Source organism: Zootoca vivipara, chromosome 1 (genome assembly GCF_963506605.1).
Source record: "Zootoca vivipara chromosome 1, rZooViv1.1, whole genome shotgun sequence".
Classification (NCBI taxonomy): Eukaryota; Metazoa; Chordata; class Lepidosauria; order Squamata; family Lacertidae; genus Zootoca; species Zootoca vivipara.
The window spans coordinates 52,421,999-52,440,528 of record NC_083276.1 but is presented as its reverse complement, the minus strand read 5'-3'; the positions used below and the strand labels follow the sequence as shown (position 1 = coordinate 52,440,528).

The window sequence follows — 18,530 nt, the reverse complement described above, 5'->3', positions numbered from 1 at the left end:
TTTGCTAAAGAAAAAAAAGATGCAAAGAAAGATCTACAGTATTTTTAAACCTTCAGCTCTGAACTTAAATTTGAAGAAAACTATAAGATAACTAGCACCCCTCTGTGTTCTCTTTCTCTCTGTGTGTGTGTGAGAGAGAGAGCTTGTCCTGTTTAGCTTCCAAGAGAAAGAAAGGCTGGGGAAAGAGCCGTCACTGCTCCCACCCTACCCCAAGCTGAGCCATTTCTATGTGAGATAGTTGTTTTTCCTTCCTTGGATACAGGGGTCAGATCTACTGCTAGTGATCAGCCAGGCAGAGGAGGTGGATGGAAGCATCTAGAACAGGCATCCCCAACCTTCGGCCCTCCTGATGTTTTGGACTACAATTCCCATCATCCCTGACCACTGGTCCTGTTAGCTAAGGATCAAGGGAGTTGTAGGCCAAAACATCTTGAGGGCCGCAGGTTGGGGATGCTTGATCTAGAAAGTCTGTCCACCACTATTTGTGGTTAGGTTGCTCTGTGGTGAAATAAGGGCACTCTGCATATGGTCAGAGGCACACTATGACTGCTTCACATGTCCAAGAGCTAAACTCTGGTGCTGAAAACAGGTTGCTGAGGTAGGTCCTGGCTCAAAACCACAATGACAGAGCACATGTAGAACATTTGAGGTTGCCTTGATAGCTCAGTTGGTAGAGCATGAGATTCTTAATCTCAGGGTTGTGGGTTTGAGCCCCATGTTGGGCAAAAGATTCTTGCATTGCAGGGGGTTGGACTAGATGACCCTTGAGGGTCCCTTATGATTCTGAGAGTCAATCCTCAGGTATAGCTCATTTATAAAAAGAACCCATGCAGAAGTAGACAGTAACAGACGTTGATCTGTAGCCTGGCTCTGTGCAAGGTAGCTTCATCTGTCCCTATAAGCCATGGGTGGTGAACCTGTGGTTCTCCAGATGTTGTTGGACTACACCTCTCATCATCCATTGGCTGGTGCTGATGGGATTTGGAGCCCAACAACATCTAGAGGGTCATAGGTACTACCCTCCCTATATAAGGAAGTTTTTAATGTTTGATGTGGTTTTATAAATCATTTTATAAATCGTTGGAAGCCGCCCAGAGTGGTTGGGGCAACCCAGTCAGATTGGCAGCATGCATGCATGAATATTTATTATAGGTCCTTCCCTTATAAAAATGGGACGCGGGTGGTACTGTGGTCTAAACTACAGAGCCTAGGGCTTGCCAATCAAAAGGTCGGCGGTTCAAATCCCCGCGACGGGGTGAGCTCCCGTTGCTCGGTCCCTGCTCCTGCCCACCTAGCAGTTCGAAACCACATCAAAGTTCAAGTAGATAAATAGGTACCGCTCCGGCGGGAAGGTAAATGGCGTTTCCGTGCGCTGCTCTGGTTTAGCCAGAAGTGGCTTAGTCATGCTGGCCACATGACTCGGAAGCTGTACGGCGGCTCCCTCGGCCAATAAAGCGAGATGAGCGCTGCAACTCCAGAGTCGTCTGCGACTGGACCTAACGGTCAGGGGTGCCTTTACCTTTACCTTTCCCCTATAAAATAAGACCTAGATAAATAGGTACCGCTCCGGTGGGAAGGTAAACGGCATTTCCGTGCACTGCTCTGGTTCACCAGAAGCGGCTTAGTCATGCTGTGCGTATAAGACAACCCCCAACTTTTCCAGTTAAAATACAGAGTTTGGGATATACTCGCCATATAAGAAATACGACCCGGCCTATAAGACAACCCCCAACTTTTGAAAAGATTTTCCTGGGTTATAAAGTAGTCTTATACACAGGAATGTACATTAAGTGATTTTTATCTAAAGCTTTTTGATACAATGCAGGTAAACAGGTTTTTAAGGTCCCGTCGTCCCCCCGCAAAGAGTAGTCAATATTTTTGAGGGTTGATGGTCCGATTAGGTGCAAACAGAATCTGACAATCTGAACACTGATTCAAGACTTGGGTACTGCTACCGTGTATTATTAGATCAACATACACTGACACAAGGGCTCCAGAAAAGTCCACGTTGAACTGTGGAGCCTTGAATGTTCAACAAGAGGGCACAAAGTGAAAGGTTTAAAATATCTGCACCAAATTATTTGGTCTGCAAAACACTGGAGAACAAGTTGGATGGCCATCTGTCATGGATGCTTTAGCTCGGATTCCTGCGTTGCAGGGGGCTGGACTAGATGGCCCTTGGGTCCCTTCCAACTCCAAGATTCTTATTCTTGAGGTTGATGATCCTAACCACTAAGACAGAAAACCATGCAGCCCCTCAGCCAAGCTTAAAACCTCTGATTTCCTGAGCCATAATCTTTGGGCTGCTGCCATGACCACGATATCAGAGATTCCCCTTAGTTGATTTCCTTCAGCCCCTATTCATCTTGCTCTCTCCATTTGTTAATTGTGAATACGAAAACATGATACCTGGTAACCTAATGCTAAAACCTCACAACTCTCCAGCCAGCAACATAATTAAATTGCAAGAGATGTCGTTTACCACTCACCATCTAATTCTTGGAAATGGGTTTAAATGTATGGCATATGTCCAGTAACACGAGTCACTATTTACTTATTTTTAATCTACCTAGAGGAAAATAGCAAATGATAGTTAGCATGGTGCCAATGTGACACCAGATAAGTGTGCCCATTTATAATAATAATAACAATAATTTATTATTTATACCCCACCCATCTGGCTGGAATTCCCCAGCCACTCTGGGGGGCTTCCAACAGAAAAATAAAACACAGTAATCTATTAAACATTAAAAGCCTGCCTTCAGATGTCTTCTAAAAGTCTCGTAGTTGTTTTTCTCTTTGACATCTGATGGGAGGGCATTCCACAGAGAAGGCCACAGAGAATGCCACTACCGAGAAGGCCCTCTGCCTATTTCCCTGCAACTTGGCTTCTCGCAACGAGGGAACCGCCAGAAGGCCCTCGGTGCTGGACCTCAGTGTCCGGGCAAAACTATGGAGGTGGAGACGCTCCTTCAGGTATACTGGACTGAGGCCATTTAGGGCTTTAAAGGTCAGCACCAACATTTTGAATTGTGCTCAGAAACGTACTGGGAGCCAATGTAGATCTTTCAAGACTGGTGTTATGTGGTCTCAGCGGCCGCTCCCAGTCACCAGTCTAGCTGCCGCATTCTGGATTAGTTGTAATTTCCGGGTCACCTTCAGAGGTAGCCCCACATAGAGCGCATTGCAGTAGTCCAAGCGAGAGATAACTAGAGCATGTACCACTCTGGTGAGACAGTCTGCAGGCAGGTAGGGTCTCAGCCTGCGTACCAGATGGAGCTGATAGAAGAAGAAGAAGAAGAAGAAGAAGAAGAAGAAGAAGAAGAAGAAGAAGAAGAAGAAGAAGAAGAAGAAGAAGAGTTTGGATTTGGATTTGATATCCCGCTTTATCACTATCCGAAGGAGTCTCAAAGCAGCTAACATTCTCCTTTCCCTTCCTCCCCCACAACAGACACCCTGTGAGGTAGGTGAGGCTGAGAGACTTCAGAGAAGTGTGACTAGCCCAAGGTCACCCAGCAGCTGCATGTGGAGGAGCGGAGACGCGAACCCAGTTTCCCAGATTACGAGTCAACCACTCTTAACCACTACACCACAGCTGCCCTGGACACAGAATTGACCTGTGCCTCCATGGACAGCTGTGAGTCCAAAATGACTCCCAGGCTGCGCATATGGTCCTTCAGGGGCACAGTTACCCCATTCAGGACCAGGGAGCACATCAGAGGTTCACTCACATGAACATCTGTAGAAATGCCTAACCATGGTTTATATAGGACTTACACATCACCTGTTATCTGGAATCACACCCTCCATTTTCTGCATTCTCACTACCATTCTATTCACCTCATTCAGCAGTGTTTCAACTGTAAAAAGCATATCTAGACACAGTTTGTATGCATCACTTTCATGGTGTGGGCTCCTAGCAGTGCACCTACAGCTTCCTACAGCAGATTAACTGTGGTTCCTGTTGTGCTGTAGAACTGCGCCAGCTTATCCCGACTTTGTACTATTGTATTTAAAAGAAGAAGATTCTTTTCTGATGCAGAGGACCCTCAATGTATTCCAAATGCTTAGTTCCTTTTACAAAGGGCAACTGCATAAAGCTCGTGGGTTTCATATAGCTATTATGGCTAACTGCCATTAATAAACCCTCCACGAATGTATCTAATTGACAGTGAAAATCATCTAAGCCATCGCCATCACATTTTGTGGCACTGAATATCAATTTAAAGAATTTATATCCCACCCATTTCTCAAAAAACGCTACACTATTTTGTCTGTTCTAAATCTACAGCCAATCTAGTATTAGGAAGAACATCATTTCTCTATCCACTTTCTTTACAACAGGGATGGGGAGCCTGCAGTTCTCCAGCAGTTGAACCAAAGCTCCCAACTTTTGTGACCATTGGCCATGCTGGCTGGGGTTGATGGGAGTTGAAATCCAACAACTTAAGGAGTGCTCCATCACTTGTCTACACCACGAATCATCTTCTAACATGTGGTCACCATTCCACCCTCCCTTAGTTGTATCTTATCTGTACTAAGCTCCAAATGCTTTAATCTTTCTTCATCTGAAAGATGCACAGGAAGCTTCTGTGGATGCAGCAGGATGTCAACCTTCCAACACTGGCTCCATTGACCAACGAGCCACTCTTTAAATCTGAGGGACTCCCAGGAACAGTCTCTGATGAGATGTGCCTAGAGAAAACTAAGGAAGTCATGACACACATAGAAAAGTCACACATAGGCAGCTGTTTGGTAGGTCTGCCATACGTCCAGAATTTCTGGGTGGGATCAAGAACTTGTAATGACATACCTCCGGCTGAGCTGGAAGGAGGGACTAAGTTTAGCAAAAGACCTGCCTATTCCAAATTCCTCTTATTCCAACAGATCTTCAATTTTTATTGCTCTGTAAATTGGAATACTGGGCTGCCCAATATAAGAGCATGATGCCATATTTTTTGCTGATTAATTAGAACGGTTACAAGTGACAGTTAAAAGGGAAAATGACCAATGAGGGAAATCACCTTAAGGAAGAAGTACAATGAAGACCAGGCATCAATGTGGCGTCAAAGGAATACTGGTTGGATACCTGGCTGGCAGAACATGGTGATATGGAGTCTGCTATTCCCCCCAACTATATGGATGTTTTATTATGTCAGGCTTCTCAAGTTCAGTGATTCTTAGCACGTTGTTTTTGTTTGTTTTTAAATCAACTTCCAACCCCTGCAAATGTACTTATCTTCCTTTTTTCCAGTCTCCACATCACTGGCAGACTTCTGGTGGCTTTGCACATAATGCATCAAACATGCATGTTTCTGTTGTTTGCTTTTAATGTTTGGGACTGCTCACCACACACAACTGCCAGGGTAAAACACTTGCTTCCAAAAATGAATACATGCCACTTAAAAGCTCCACACATCCCACCAAAACAAATACAGTAGGACTTGCTTCCAAGCAAATGAAGGTGTTCCCTTCCAAATGCAAATAGCCTGTGCTTTTTTAAAAATATATATATATATAACCCCATGATTGCGATGTTGAAGGTAGTCGCTATCTGAGTTTCAAAATATTTGTTCTCTCTCCTGCCTTGTGCTTTATCTCTCAGGTCTCCATACATCACTAAAGCAACATTCACTACTCACAGCCAGGGCTGCCTTGGTGAATGTGCTCCACTGTTATTAATGGAAGCAAACTCTGTTTCCCCGTATTAAAAATACACCTTCCTCTAAATATAGGCAATCTCTGTGTGTCTACCTACTACAATGGGAGAACTGAAAGGGACCAAAATATTGACATCCACTGGGTGTTGATAATTTGTTTTGGTTCATGCTCTCTTCCTGGGTATTATCCACACCTTCGTGGAAAATCTGTTATTATTTAGCAGGAGGAATGTGCAAGGCGTTGTTTAGATGTGGGGTTGTTAGATGGAGTTTCCTCTGTTTGTTTTTCCATGCTCTGTCCAAGCCATGTCAATGAGAAAAGCGTTTACTGAGCTATTTATAACCTCACTTCTCTCCCTCCCCCTCCTTCCTTCCCTTTCCCCCTGCGTGGCTGTACCTTTTTCATCCACATTGCAGAAAGATGGCATCGCTAGCCTGTCAGGGGAGGGCTTCTGGGGACATGGTTTGCCTAGTGTGCAGTATGGGGAGAAGGGCGGGGGTGTATGAGGACAGACTGTACCTGGCAGAAGAAATTGGGGAGAAGCAGGCACTTGGAAGTCAGGGAAATAATGAAGAATCAGGGAGAGAGAAAATCTGGGGAAAGAGAGAATAGCAGAGGGAAACATGGTGACCTGGCATTAAAAGGATGTGAAAGCTCCATGTTCATTCAAACATTGTCATGAATGACTGTGTATCTCATTCACTGCCAGCTCTCCACTCTTCTCTCCGCTCCTAGTTTGCAATTTCTGTCAATTTTCCTAGCATGTTTTGTGCAATTGTATGAATGGGTGTGGTAACAGGAAGAGGGATACTTGATTCACTGATTTGCTTGCGCTGCTGTCAGGGTTGTTGTTTTTAAACCAGGGTTGTTGTTTTTAATAAAGCAGTTGGGGCAACCAGCCTCTGAAGATTTAGAGAGGAGACCTTAGTGCAGTTTGCAGGGCGCATGGTGTTAAGTAAGACACACGTTAAATTAGATCTATATCCGCCTCACCTGCTCTATGCAGGGTGTGTATCTATTGTTGCATGCCACCCAAATTTCCGAGCGGTGTGAGATTCCAGCGGTTCTAGGTGCTTACCCAGGGTTCAGTTTCCTCAGACTGACATACAGTTTATTAACACATATGTACCACCTGGGCCTAAGATGTAGGGGCTCACAATGTTACCATCCCAAGGTGGTCTTGTTTCTCCCACAGCCACAGCCTTGGCAGAAATCAGGCATGGCTGTCTCTCAACTGCCCAGCCTACAGCCTGCTTCTAGTTTCTAGCTTACATACACCACTATTCTCTGGTCTTTGTCCTTTTAACTATCAGTAAGTTGAAGGAGGGGGGGGGCATCCATTTGAAATCTGGCACAGAGCCACTTCTTTTGTTATCTTAGGAGGCATTATGGCCCTTGCCTGGCTAATTCAACAATTGAATCCTTGCTGAATTGAATCCAGGAATTAGAAGGGGCTCAAAAATCCAACCCCACTCCCACCTCACAGCAATATGGGGCTCAAACCCACAACCCTGAGATTAAGAATCTCATGCTCTACCAACTGAGCTATCAAGGCAACCTCAAATGTTCTACATGTGCTCTGTCATTGTGGTTTTGAGCCAGGACCTACCTCAGCAACCTGTTTTCAGCACCAGAGTTTAGCTCTTGGACATGTGAAGCAGTCATAGTGTGCCTCTGACCATATGCAGTGTCCTTATTTCACCATAGAGCAACCTAACCACCAATAGCCACACATGATAGAAATCAGTCAGATAACAGGACTCCTAAACAGGATTGACCCTGGCCCCACCATTTCCTCATTTTAGAAATTAAAATGTGGAGGATGTAGAAATCACAGAGTGATATATGGACTGTACTTATATACAGGCATGTGTTTATCTATAAACATACAAACACCTACATCTATATATTATATATTACCAATTCTGTTTCCTGGTCATGCTTCATAATCAGCAACAACGCCAGGCACCTTCTCTATGGCTACTCCCTCCATTTGCAGATAGACCTTGTTGAGAGCAGTGGAAGAGAACCATCTCCTCGGTTGCTATCCCATCCTCCGAGGACATCAGGTTTTGGCATGTGCTGTCAGGTACTGCCTTACTTTTTCTGTTTGGAGGCTGTGGTAAGTTGTGTGTATAAATAATAATATGGGGGCTCACACCCTGTATCCTAATATTATGTAGTCCTCGCCCTTCTGGGTTGTATTGACAGAAATCATAATGAGCCCATTCTGAGTCAAACACAGCTGAGAATTATAGAATTTTAAGGGGGAAAGCGGCTTGTTCTCCCAGCCCAACACACACACATACACACACACACACACACACACACACACCGGATCCCTGTGCCATCTTCCTCATGGAAGAGAAAGGTATATACGGTACTATTAGGCTGCAAGGCTGTTCCATCCCAAATTTCCACCCACCTCTATGAATGCTTTCCCCACCCCCTGTGCACAGAAGGCCACACTCCGGAATATCCCAAGGCTGAGTGACCTTGTCTCTAGGTCCAAATGGTGGGCCACCAGTATTGCACTCTGGGCACGGCCTTGACCCTCCCTAGCTCCAGGGGTGTCTTGTCTATGGGTCACATCTCTTAGCAATGAAGTGCACAAACCAACCCTGCAGTTTGTTCCTGGCCACAAGCGATCCTTCTTTCAAATCATCCTGCATTTAGGTCTGAGGAGGTATAAGCCAACCCCGTCACGACAAACGCTTTTAATATTCCGTTGTTTGGTTTGGCGAGGGTTAATATTTGCTTTTCCAGCAGAAGCTTTGTTTTTGCCATTTAAGCTTTGCCATATCCCAGAGCGGGGCCTTTAGCCATTGCCTCCCCCTCCCCGGAAACTTCAAAGGGCACGTCTGTGTGTCCCGCGATGTGCTTAAAATTCGACATCGTGAGGGAAGCGCATCGATGTGCATCAATCTCTCTCACTCTCTCTCTCTCGGCTTGCGCGGGAAGTGGGCAATTTTGGCGGGGTCCCCCGTCTTCCTGCCACTGCTGCTGCAGGCCGAGGGATTCTGCCGGGCTGAATAAGCAGGCAGCGCGGCGCTGGCTCGCTCGAGCTGGCAGAGGCGGCGGCGAGCACGGGGGGGGGGGAGGAGGGGGGACGGCCAGATGGAGGGCCGAAGGGAGGGGGGAGCGAGCGGAGGAAGCGAGACACCTACGCAACCACCGAGCGAGAGGAGATCCTTGGATGCAAACACAGGCGTCCTCCTCTCCCTCCCACCGCCTGCTGCTCACATGCCCCTGATTCATTTCCACATGCCGTACACGTGACATGCTAATTCAGGGCTACTACACAATTCCAGGGCGGTGAGAGGAGGAGGAGGAGGGGCGTGCAAAAGCGAGGCGCACGCTGCAAAGCCAAGACTGCAGCTTCCCTCTCTCTCGTGCGCAGGGGAGCTTGGCTGGCTGGGGCGCATTTTTAAAGCAGCCCCCGCAGCAGCTTGTGCCCCCGTCCGCCCCACCTCGTCAGTGTGTCTCCCTGCGAGTGCTAGTGCCTCAGCAGCGGCCTCCCGTCTCACCCTTCGTCGGGACACGGGGTGACGGCAGACAGAGGCGCCCTTCGCCTGTGCTTCCCGGCGGCGGCGGCAGCAGCAGCAGCAGCGGCAGTACGAGGGGGTCGGGGAAGGCGGGGCCAGCTGCTGTTGCTACCGCCGCCGCCGCCCGCCTCTGCCCTTCTCCTCCGAAGCTGGGAGCCTTAGAAGGGTTGAGGCTATATTTAAACACAAACAAACGCACGATCTTATTCGCTAGGGAGAGGCGGGCGGGGGAAAGGGGCGCGCGGAGCGAAATACGCAAACGGGCTCAGGCCCCTCCCCGCGCTCGCCTGCAGGAGGAGAAAGAAGGGGGGGGGTGTGGAAACTGCAAGCCTCCGGCACGTTTCCCTGAGACTTGGCTCCACGGAATTCAGTGGGGCTGCCTTGCGAGGGAAAAAGAGGCGCGGCGCTGCAAAGAAAGAGGGGAAGGCTGCGGAAGGTGGCACAGGCTGTTTGTTAAACTGAATAGATCATTTTAACCCGCGGGGAGCGGGGCTGTCTGAAAAGAAGAAGGGAAATTCCTCAATGGAACGAGTCGCAGTCACCCGTAGCAACGAGTGCTTTTCATTACTATTTTAAGATCAATAAATACGCGCCTCGCTCACAAATGGCTTCGGTCCATCGGGCTGTGCCACAGATGACAGGGGTAGGAAACAGGCAAGACTCCGCAGAAGTCCAGATACATCGCACTTATTAATTTATTATCTTTATTAGTGGCTGCATGGTGGTCAAGGGTCTCTGGGCGTTGGACAATGAAAACGACATAAAACCGCGATCCAATAAAATTGAGAACAACAGCACACAAAATCCCCAGTCAGTGACGAGATTAAAGGGATTCCAGCCACATTCGCGTGGTCTAATAGCAAGCAATGCCTTGGTGTGTTCACAATACATCACTAATAGGCTGAGGATTGCAGAATCCAGTGGTGACTTTGCGTATGTGAGGTGGCCTTCACAAGTTTAACACCGTAGAACTCTGGCGTCAGGTCAAATGCAATGTTCAATAAATCTAGAGTGCAGAAATACCAAATAATATGCATGCAGGTGTGAGTCAGCCTTGTACGTGACATATACCTGTACTGGGAAGCAGCAGCCAGGATTGCAGCATATATTCACCATAGTTGCACATGGTGAATATAGAAATTGTTTCACACATTATTATTTTGCATGATTTCCAGTTATAATACATATTTTGGATGTTAATCCAAGACACATGAACTCTGCTAGAGTGACTGACTAGCATGTGTATTTCTCATCCATCCTAGATGTTCAATATAAACTTTTGGTACTCCCACATTTATTGTTTCTTTGTTGCTAAGGCATGACAGAAGGTGTTTCCTTTGTCCCAACCTATCAGGTCTCAGGTAGCCTCCGGAAGAGGTTGGAGAGCTTGGTGCGCCCAAGGGCAGTAGCCCTTCCTCTGCTCAGTCCAGATCCCCAGACTATGAAGAGACAGCTGTCTCAGGTTGCTGGACTGGGATAGCTCCTGCTACCCTGTTTCCCCTATTTTAAGACGTAGTCATAAAATACGCCATAGCAGGATTTTTAAGCATTCAAGAAATATAAACCATACCCCAAAAATAAAACATAGTGATAGGCGCAGCAGCAATGCCGGCCGCGGCAGGAGGAGGAAAAAAAATAAGACATCCCCTGAAAATAAGCCATAGTGTGTGTGTTTTGAGGAAAAACAAATATAAGACAGTGTCTTATTTTTGGAGAAACACGGCATTAGTGTCTGAGTCAGTCAATTGCATGGTGCAGACAGGGAGGGGTAATGGGAGGCCTGCTGTGATGATACCAGGTAGGGATGGCCCATCAGACAAGAGGGAGATGCCCACATGGGTTGTCAAAGGGGAGGGTGGGCTGAAGGGTTGATTGGCGAACACAGGAGCCAGTCTCTTGATCCACACAACACTACTCCTGGAGTGGCTTAGCTTTCCACACCAGAGCTCTTCCTGTAGCTTTCCTGGTTTCTGTGATGGAGGTGGGAGAGCGGGAAGACAAATGCCCCATGTTATGTCCAATGCCTCTCTCTCTCTCTCTCTCTGGTCATTATTGCATTTCCTTGTGTGTTTTCCTCTTTCCTTCCCAAACTCAGCATGCCTTGGATACAGTTATCCCCCACTCTGCATTGCTGAATATAGGATGACTCTTCCCATTTGGGGGGTTTGTTTGTTTTAAAATGCAGTTATTTATTACGGTTTTTGAGTAATACAATTAAAGTAACATTGAAATATAAATGGAAAATTAATGTGTATACTAAGAAGCCATCATCTGTGTTATATTAGGGAATTACTAAGCTAGTGCTTTTAATGGACACTGTGTACATTTGCCAGATGTGAGGGTTTGACTCAAATATCTATGTTTATGCTTCTTCTTTTTACTAGTTTAAGAGCGTACAGGCCATGAATTACCATAGTGTTTAATGCTAGCACAGTCAGAAAACTTATCCAGATCAAGAAACAACTGATCTCTGAGCCTCACTAAGGATTGACTGAAAAAGTGGGTGGTATAGCCATAAAAAAACAAAAAACAAAGACAAGTTTTAAGATCTGCTTTTCTATTTAAAAAAGTATTGTGGTGAAAATCTAGCATATTAACAGCCAGGTAGACTTTATCTGTTCAAGAAAATTGGAGATATGAAAGTAACATTTAGTACAAAGATTACCATAATAAAGGACAAAAGTGGAAAGGACCTATGGTAACAGAAGCAGAAGACATAAGGAAGAGATTACAGGTAGGTAGCCGTGTTGGTCTGAGTCGAAGCAAAATAAAAAAATTCCTTCAGTAGCACCTTAAAGACCAACTAAGATTTTATTTTGGTATGAGCTTTCGTGTGCATGCACACTTCTTCAGATACACTGGAAACAGAAGTGTCAGACCCTTATATATATACAGAGGGTGGTGGGGGTGGGTGGGAATGTGTGATGGGCTGATGGGAGTGGTAAACCTGTGGATGGCTGTTAACACCACCCATTCCCACCCACACGAAAGCTCACACCAAAATAAAAACTTAGTTGGTCTTTAAGGTGCTACTGAATGAATTTTTTTATAAGGAAGAGGTGGCAGGAATACACAGAGGAATTATACCAGAAAGATATGGAGGTCTTGTACACCCCAGGTAGTTGCTGACCTTGAGCCAGATATCCTGGAGAGTGAAGGCAAATGGGCCTTAGAAAGCACTGCTAATACCAAGGCCAGTGGAAGTGATGGTATTCCAGCTTGACTACCGTATTTAAAATTTTAAAAGATGGTGCTGTTAAGGTGCTACACTCAATATGCCAGCAAGTTTGGAAAACTCAGCAGTGGCCAGAGGATTGGAGAAGATCAGTTTACATCCCATTCCCAAAGAAGGGCAGTGCCAAAGAATGCTCCAACTACCGCACAATTGCGCTCATTTCACACGTAAGCAAGGTTATGCTTACAATTATACAAGGCAGGCTGAAGCAGTATGTGGACCGAGAACTCACAGAAGTGCAAGCTGGATTTCAAAGGGGCAGAGGAACCAGAGCACAGCAAACTATGGCAAGTTCTTAAAAAATGGGAGTGCCTGATCACCTCATCAGTCTCTTGAGAAATCTCTATGAGGGACAAGAAACTACAGTTAGATCTGGATAAGGAATAACTGATTGGGAAATTGGGAAAGGAGTATGCCAAGGCTTTATATTGTCTCCCTGCTTATTTAACTTATATGCAGAATTCATCATGTGAAAGGCTGGACTGGATGAATCCCAAGCCGGAATTAAGATTGCCGGAAGATATAAACAACCTCAGATGTGCTGATGACACAACCTTGATGGCAGAAAGTGAGGAAGAATTAAAGAACCTTTTAATAAGGGTGAAAGAGGAGAGCGCAAAATATGGTCTGAAGCTCAACATAAAAAAAACCTATTATCATGGCCACTGGTCCCACCACCTCCTGGCAAATAGAAGGGGAAGAAATGGAGGCAGTGAGAGATTTTACTTTATTGGGTTCCATGATGACTGCAGATGGTGACAGCAGTCACAAAATTAAAAGACGCCTGCTTCTTGGGACAAAAGCAATGACAAACCAAGACAGCATCTTAAAAAGCAGAGACATCACCTTGCTGATAAAGGTGCATATATTTAAAGCTATGGTTTTCCCAGTAGTGATGTCCCAGTATGGTCCAATGAGAGCTGGACCATAAAGAAGACTGATTGCCAAAGAATTGATGCTTTTGAATTATGGTGCTGGAGGAGACTCTTGAGAGTCCCATGGACTGCAAGAAGATCAAACCTATCCATTCTTAAGGAAATCAGCTCTGAGTGCTCACTGGAAGGACAGATCCTGAAACTGAGGCTCCAATACTTTGGCCACCTCATGAGAAGAGAAGACTCCCTGGAAAAGACCCTGATGTTGGGAAAGATTGAGGGCACAAGGAGAAGGGGATGACAGAGGACGAGATGGTCGGACAGTGTTCTCGAAGCTACCAACATTAGTTTGACTACACTGTGGGAGGCAGTGGAAGACAGGAGTGCCTGGTGTGGTCTGGTCCATGGGGTCACAACGAGGATCAGGCCAAAAGCCCATCTAGTACTGCGTCCTATTCTCACTGTGGCCAACCAGAAGCCTACGGGAAGTTCACAAAGAGGACTTGACTGCAAGGGCATACCTGTGATTCCCAATCACTAGTATGCCTATGACATGCTAGCATAGTTACTTGTGAACCCTGGACATCTGTATGCATTATTTTAAACCAAGTGCTTGGTCTTCCCTGTTGTGCAAAAGAGTCTGTGGCATCCCAAGAGGTTGAGAAAGCAGGTTAGGTTTAAGAACCTTACAGTGGTCACCAGATAGACTTTTGGAGGATACTTTCACACACCATGCTTAAAAACTGCACTTTAATATGAATATACCATGATATTTCAGTGCTTCTGCCACATTCAGGTTCTTGTTGTCTATTCACACATGGAAAAACTAAGCATCATGTGTGATGCTCTCCTTCCTATTAAGCAAATATATCTTCTCCTGCTCCCCATCACTCTTGCCTTGCAAAAATAAAACAAACCTGCAGTATTCTCTCTCTCTCTCTCTCAATTTCTCTTTCTTTCTTTCTCTCTTTCTCTTTCTCTCTCTCTCTCTCTCTCTCTCTCTCTCTCTGTGTGTGTGTGTGGTGTGTGTGTGTGTGTTTTGCTACTGATCTCATTTGTATGGTGCAGAATTTTTGTAGCACCAAATGCTGATTCTCCATGGACCAGAGTTAGTGACATATGCTTTCTTGATTCTCACATCTCTTTTCTTTATGTCTTGCCTATGGAACTCCAAGTAGCATCTCTCATTTGTTCAATGAGGGGCAACTCAGGACAGCAGCTGGCTTGCTTGCTGCTCCTAAAAACCTCCCAGGCACAGAAGGTAATTTCAGTTCAGTCATCGCTCAAGGTCTTCCTGGACAAGGTGGGTGTATATGTGCATGTGCCCGTGTGACCAGCTACACCACCTCTGCCTCTGTGGCTCAAGAATGGGTGGTTATTGCTTATTATCCCAGTCCAGTGAAGTGGATGTCTAGCATTCCCATTATACGGACAGTGAACCAGCTATGCATCTTATCTACAATTTAAATTAAGGCCACCCTGTTCCAGAACCAACACTCAATGCACCTTAGGACTGGCTTACCCGTGCCAGTACAACACTTGATCATCCAGTGTTTGATTAACCAGCAGTGCACTTTTGAAGCAGAATATGTGGTATTGAAAAGCACATTGCTGGATATGATGAGCTCCAATAAAACACAGACCAGAACAGATAGCACCAGCCATGATCATCTGACCTAATCACAGAGAATTAAACCATCTCATGAGGGCTAAAGCACACTCCAGCCATCAGAAAAACAGAGGCTAAAATACCAATAGGAATATTCACATAATGTTAAAAGGCACATGGTTGATGCTAAAGGGCCTGGGAGAATAAAATAAGTCTTTGTGTGGTCCTGGAAGGACATGAATGTAGGCACCAGATGAGACACTCTTGGGAGGGTGTGTTCCATACTGAGTGTGGAAGGCACTGCCAAGGGCCAACTCCCTTGTAGCTGCCCTCCAGTTTGAGTGGTTCCCTCAAGAGAAGGGCATCCCTTGGTGATCTCAGGGCTCAAGTAGGTACATATGAGAAGAGGTGAACCCCAAGACGCGCAGCACTTTGAATTTGAAATACATCCCATGCTGCTCAATTCAAAATAAGTCCTGGCATCTGAACCCTAGTTCTGGTTTAATTGAAATCCTGGGCACTGAGGTTAGGAGAGGAAATAAAGTCTATGACAGCTGAGTTTTAAAATGCTCATCCTGAGCTTCAAACAGAAATAGTTGATGAGGGAGAAATGAAGTGAATCACGGGCAGGTTAATAAGGCTTCCTAAAAGGTTAGAGGGCAGAGGAACCAGAGACCAAATAGCAAACATGCGCTGGATTATGGAGAAAGCTAGAGAGTTCCAGAAAAACGTCTACTTCTGCTTCATTGACTATGCAAAAGCCTTTGACTGTGTCGACCACAGCAAACTATGGCAAGTTCTTAAAGAAATGGGAGTGCCTGATCACCTCATCTGTCTCCTGAGAAATCTCTATGTGGGACAAGAAGCTACAGTTAGAACTGGATATGGAACAACTGAGTGGTTCAAAATTGGGAAAGGAGTACGACAAGGTTGTATATTGTCTCCCTGCTTATTTAACTTATATGCAGAATTCATCATGCGAAAGGCTGGACTAGATGAATCCCAAGCCGGAATTAAGATTGCTGGAAGAAATATCAACAACCTCAGATATGCAGATGACACAACCTTGATGGCAGAAAGCGAGGAGGAATTAAAGAACCTTTTAATGAGGGTGAAAGAGGAGAGCGCAAAATATGGTCTGAAGCTCAACATCAAAAAAACCAAGATCATGGCCACTGGTCCCATCACCTCCTGGCAAATAGAAGGGGAAGAAATGGAGGCAGTGAGAGATTTTACTTTCTTGGGCTCCTTGATCACTGCAGATGGTGACAGCAGTCACGAAATTAAAAGACGCCTGCTTCTTGGGAGAAAAGCAATGACAAACCTAGACAGCATCTTAAAAAGCAGAGACATCACCTTGCCGACAAAGGTCCGTATAGTTAAAGCTATGGTTTTCCCAGTAGTGATGTATGGAAGTGAGAGTTGGACCATAAAGAAGGCTGATCGCCGAAGAATTGATGCTTTTGAATTATGGTGCTGGAGGAGACTCTTGAGAGTCCCATGGACTGCAAGAAGATCAAACCTATCCATTCTTAAGGAAATCAGCCCTGAGTGCTCCCTGGAAGGACAGATCGTGAAGCTGAGGCTCCAATACTTTGGCCACCTCATGAGAAGAGAAGAATCCTTGGAAAAGACCCTGATGTTGGGAAAGATTGAGGGCACTAGGAGAAGGGGACGACAGAGGACAAGATGGTTGGACAGTGTTCTCGAAGCTACGAACATGAGTTTGACCAAACTGCGGGAGGCAGTGCAAGACAGGAGTGCCTGGCGTGCTCTGGTCCATGGGGTCACGAAGAGTCGGACACGACTAAACGACTAAACAACAACAAAAGGTTAGAGCAAACTATTTAGGATCTGTGAAATCATTGCCTAGCCAAAGAGTTACATGCTTCATTTAAGTCTGGGACAGATCTGGGTTACATGTCAGACTTTAAATTCTCAGAAATGGGGAGCAACTAGGAGCAAGCCATAGCACCAGAGAGGGACTCAGTCTTGGAACTTCTATCAGTTGATCTCTTGGCCTATCAGCCTAATTTTTGTGTTCAGCCTTCCCTCTCTCTCACCTCCTGCCTGGTGTACTCTGTGGCTAGGAGTGCTTCTCACCAGCTTCATTTGGTTCATCAGTTCCAGCTGTTCCTGGACAGGTGCAACCTGACCACCATAGTGCATGCATTGCTAACCTCAAGGCTGAATTATGGCATTGCACTCTATTGTGGGGGTCCTGCCTTTGGGTATCATTTGGAAGCTCCAGCTGGTGCGGAATGCAGCAGCCACTGCTGATGGGGGTATTTGGCCAAGAACATGTGACACAATTGTTAAAACAGCTGCCCAGGCTGCCCATCTATCATCCTTGTATTAACCTACAAAGCCTTGAACAGCCTTAGTTCCAGGGTACCTCAGGGATTGCCTGAGCCCTTATATCCTAGCTCAGTCACTGAGATCATTTGCATCAGCATCGTTAGTTGTTTCCCAAGTTGGCAAGTCTCACTTGATAGCAAAAAGAAGTAAAGCCTTTACTGGGAGAGCACAGACAGCTCAGCTGGTTAGAGCTGAGCATGATGCTGGTAACATCAAGGTTGCAGGTTCAATCCCTGTATGGGACAGCTGCACATTCCTGCATTGCAGGGGGTTGGACTCAGGGATCCTCAGGGTCCCTCTCAACTCTACAATTCTCTAATTCTATGTCTAGTGTCCTCAGCCCAGTATTGTGGAAAACTCTGCTGACAGAGATTCAGCAGGTGCCTTTAGTGTAAAAGTTAAAACCCCTGCTGAAAACTTTTCTATTCCGCCCATGCAGGCGATTAAGAATACATCTTTCCACAACGGTTAATTGATGTTTGTTTTTAACCTTTCTAATATGTTTACTGTGTGGTTTTAAGTTTGTTTATTATAAACTGCTCAGGAATATTTTGATGAAATATTTATAGAAATAAATACATATGTAACTCCATGTGCCTCATAAGTTTTGGCAGGCCCGTCCTAGCCATAGAGGCTAGTGGCGCGGAGAACCACGGCGCTGGGTGCTGGAGGGCACTGGAAGGGCGCCAAGTGAGCGCAGGGTTCCGGCGATCTGGCCAGGACTGCGCTCCTTCTCTGAGAACTCCGCACTGCACCTCCTTCTCGTTTCCCCAGCGCTGGGTTCCGCTCAGTTGAGCTTCGCCACCAGTGCGCGCACAGCGCCCAAGCAGCTCTTGCTGGTCCTGCGGTGCGCGCGCTGGTGGCGAAGCTTGACTGAGCGGAACCCAGCGCTGGGGAAACGAGAAGGAGGCGCAGCGTGGAGTCCTCGGAGGTAGCCTCCCGCTGCTGCCGCGGTCCGCTTGGCACTCCCGGGCCCTTGGAGAGGCTCTGGAGGGGGGCGCTGGAGGGACCTAGCGCCAGGGCGCTGGATGGGCTTAAGAGGGCCCTGAGTTTTGGAGAACACCACAAAAGCTTTGCTTTTGTGACATTTTGGCTGGTTCCAATAAAGGTGTTGCCCAACTGTGGATTTTAGCATAAAGAAGTGCAGATCCAGGTACTGGTGACTAATCTGGAGTGCCAAGTCTGGTGTATAATGTGGGATATTTACAATGCAGTCAAACCAGCAATGCATGGTTGCTGGACAGGCA

General features: G+C 46.2%; 1 non-coding gene across 1 annotated transcript; it reads left to right on the top strand.

The window, feature by feature from the left end:
* Positions 1-652: 652 nt before the first annotated feature.
* Positions 653-725, top strand: TRNAK-CUU (transfer RNA lysine (anticodon CUU)). The gene has a single exon. It is a non-coding gene; the product is annotated as a tRNA-Lys (tRNA).
* Positions 726-18,530: the final 17,805 nt, after the last annotated feature.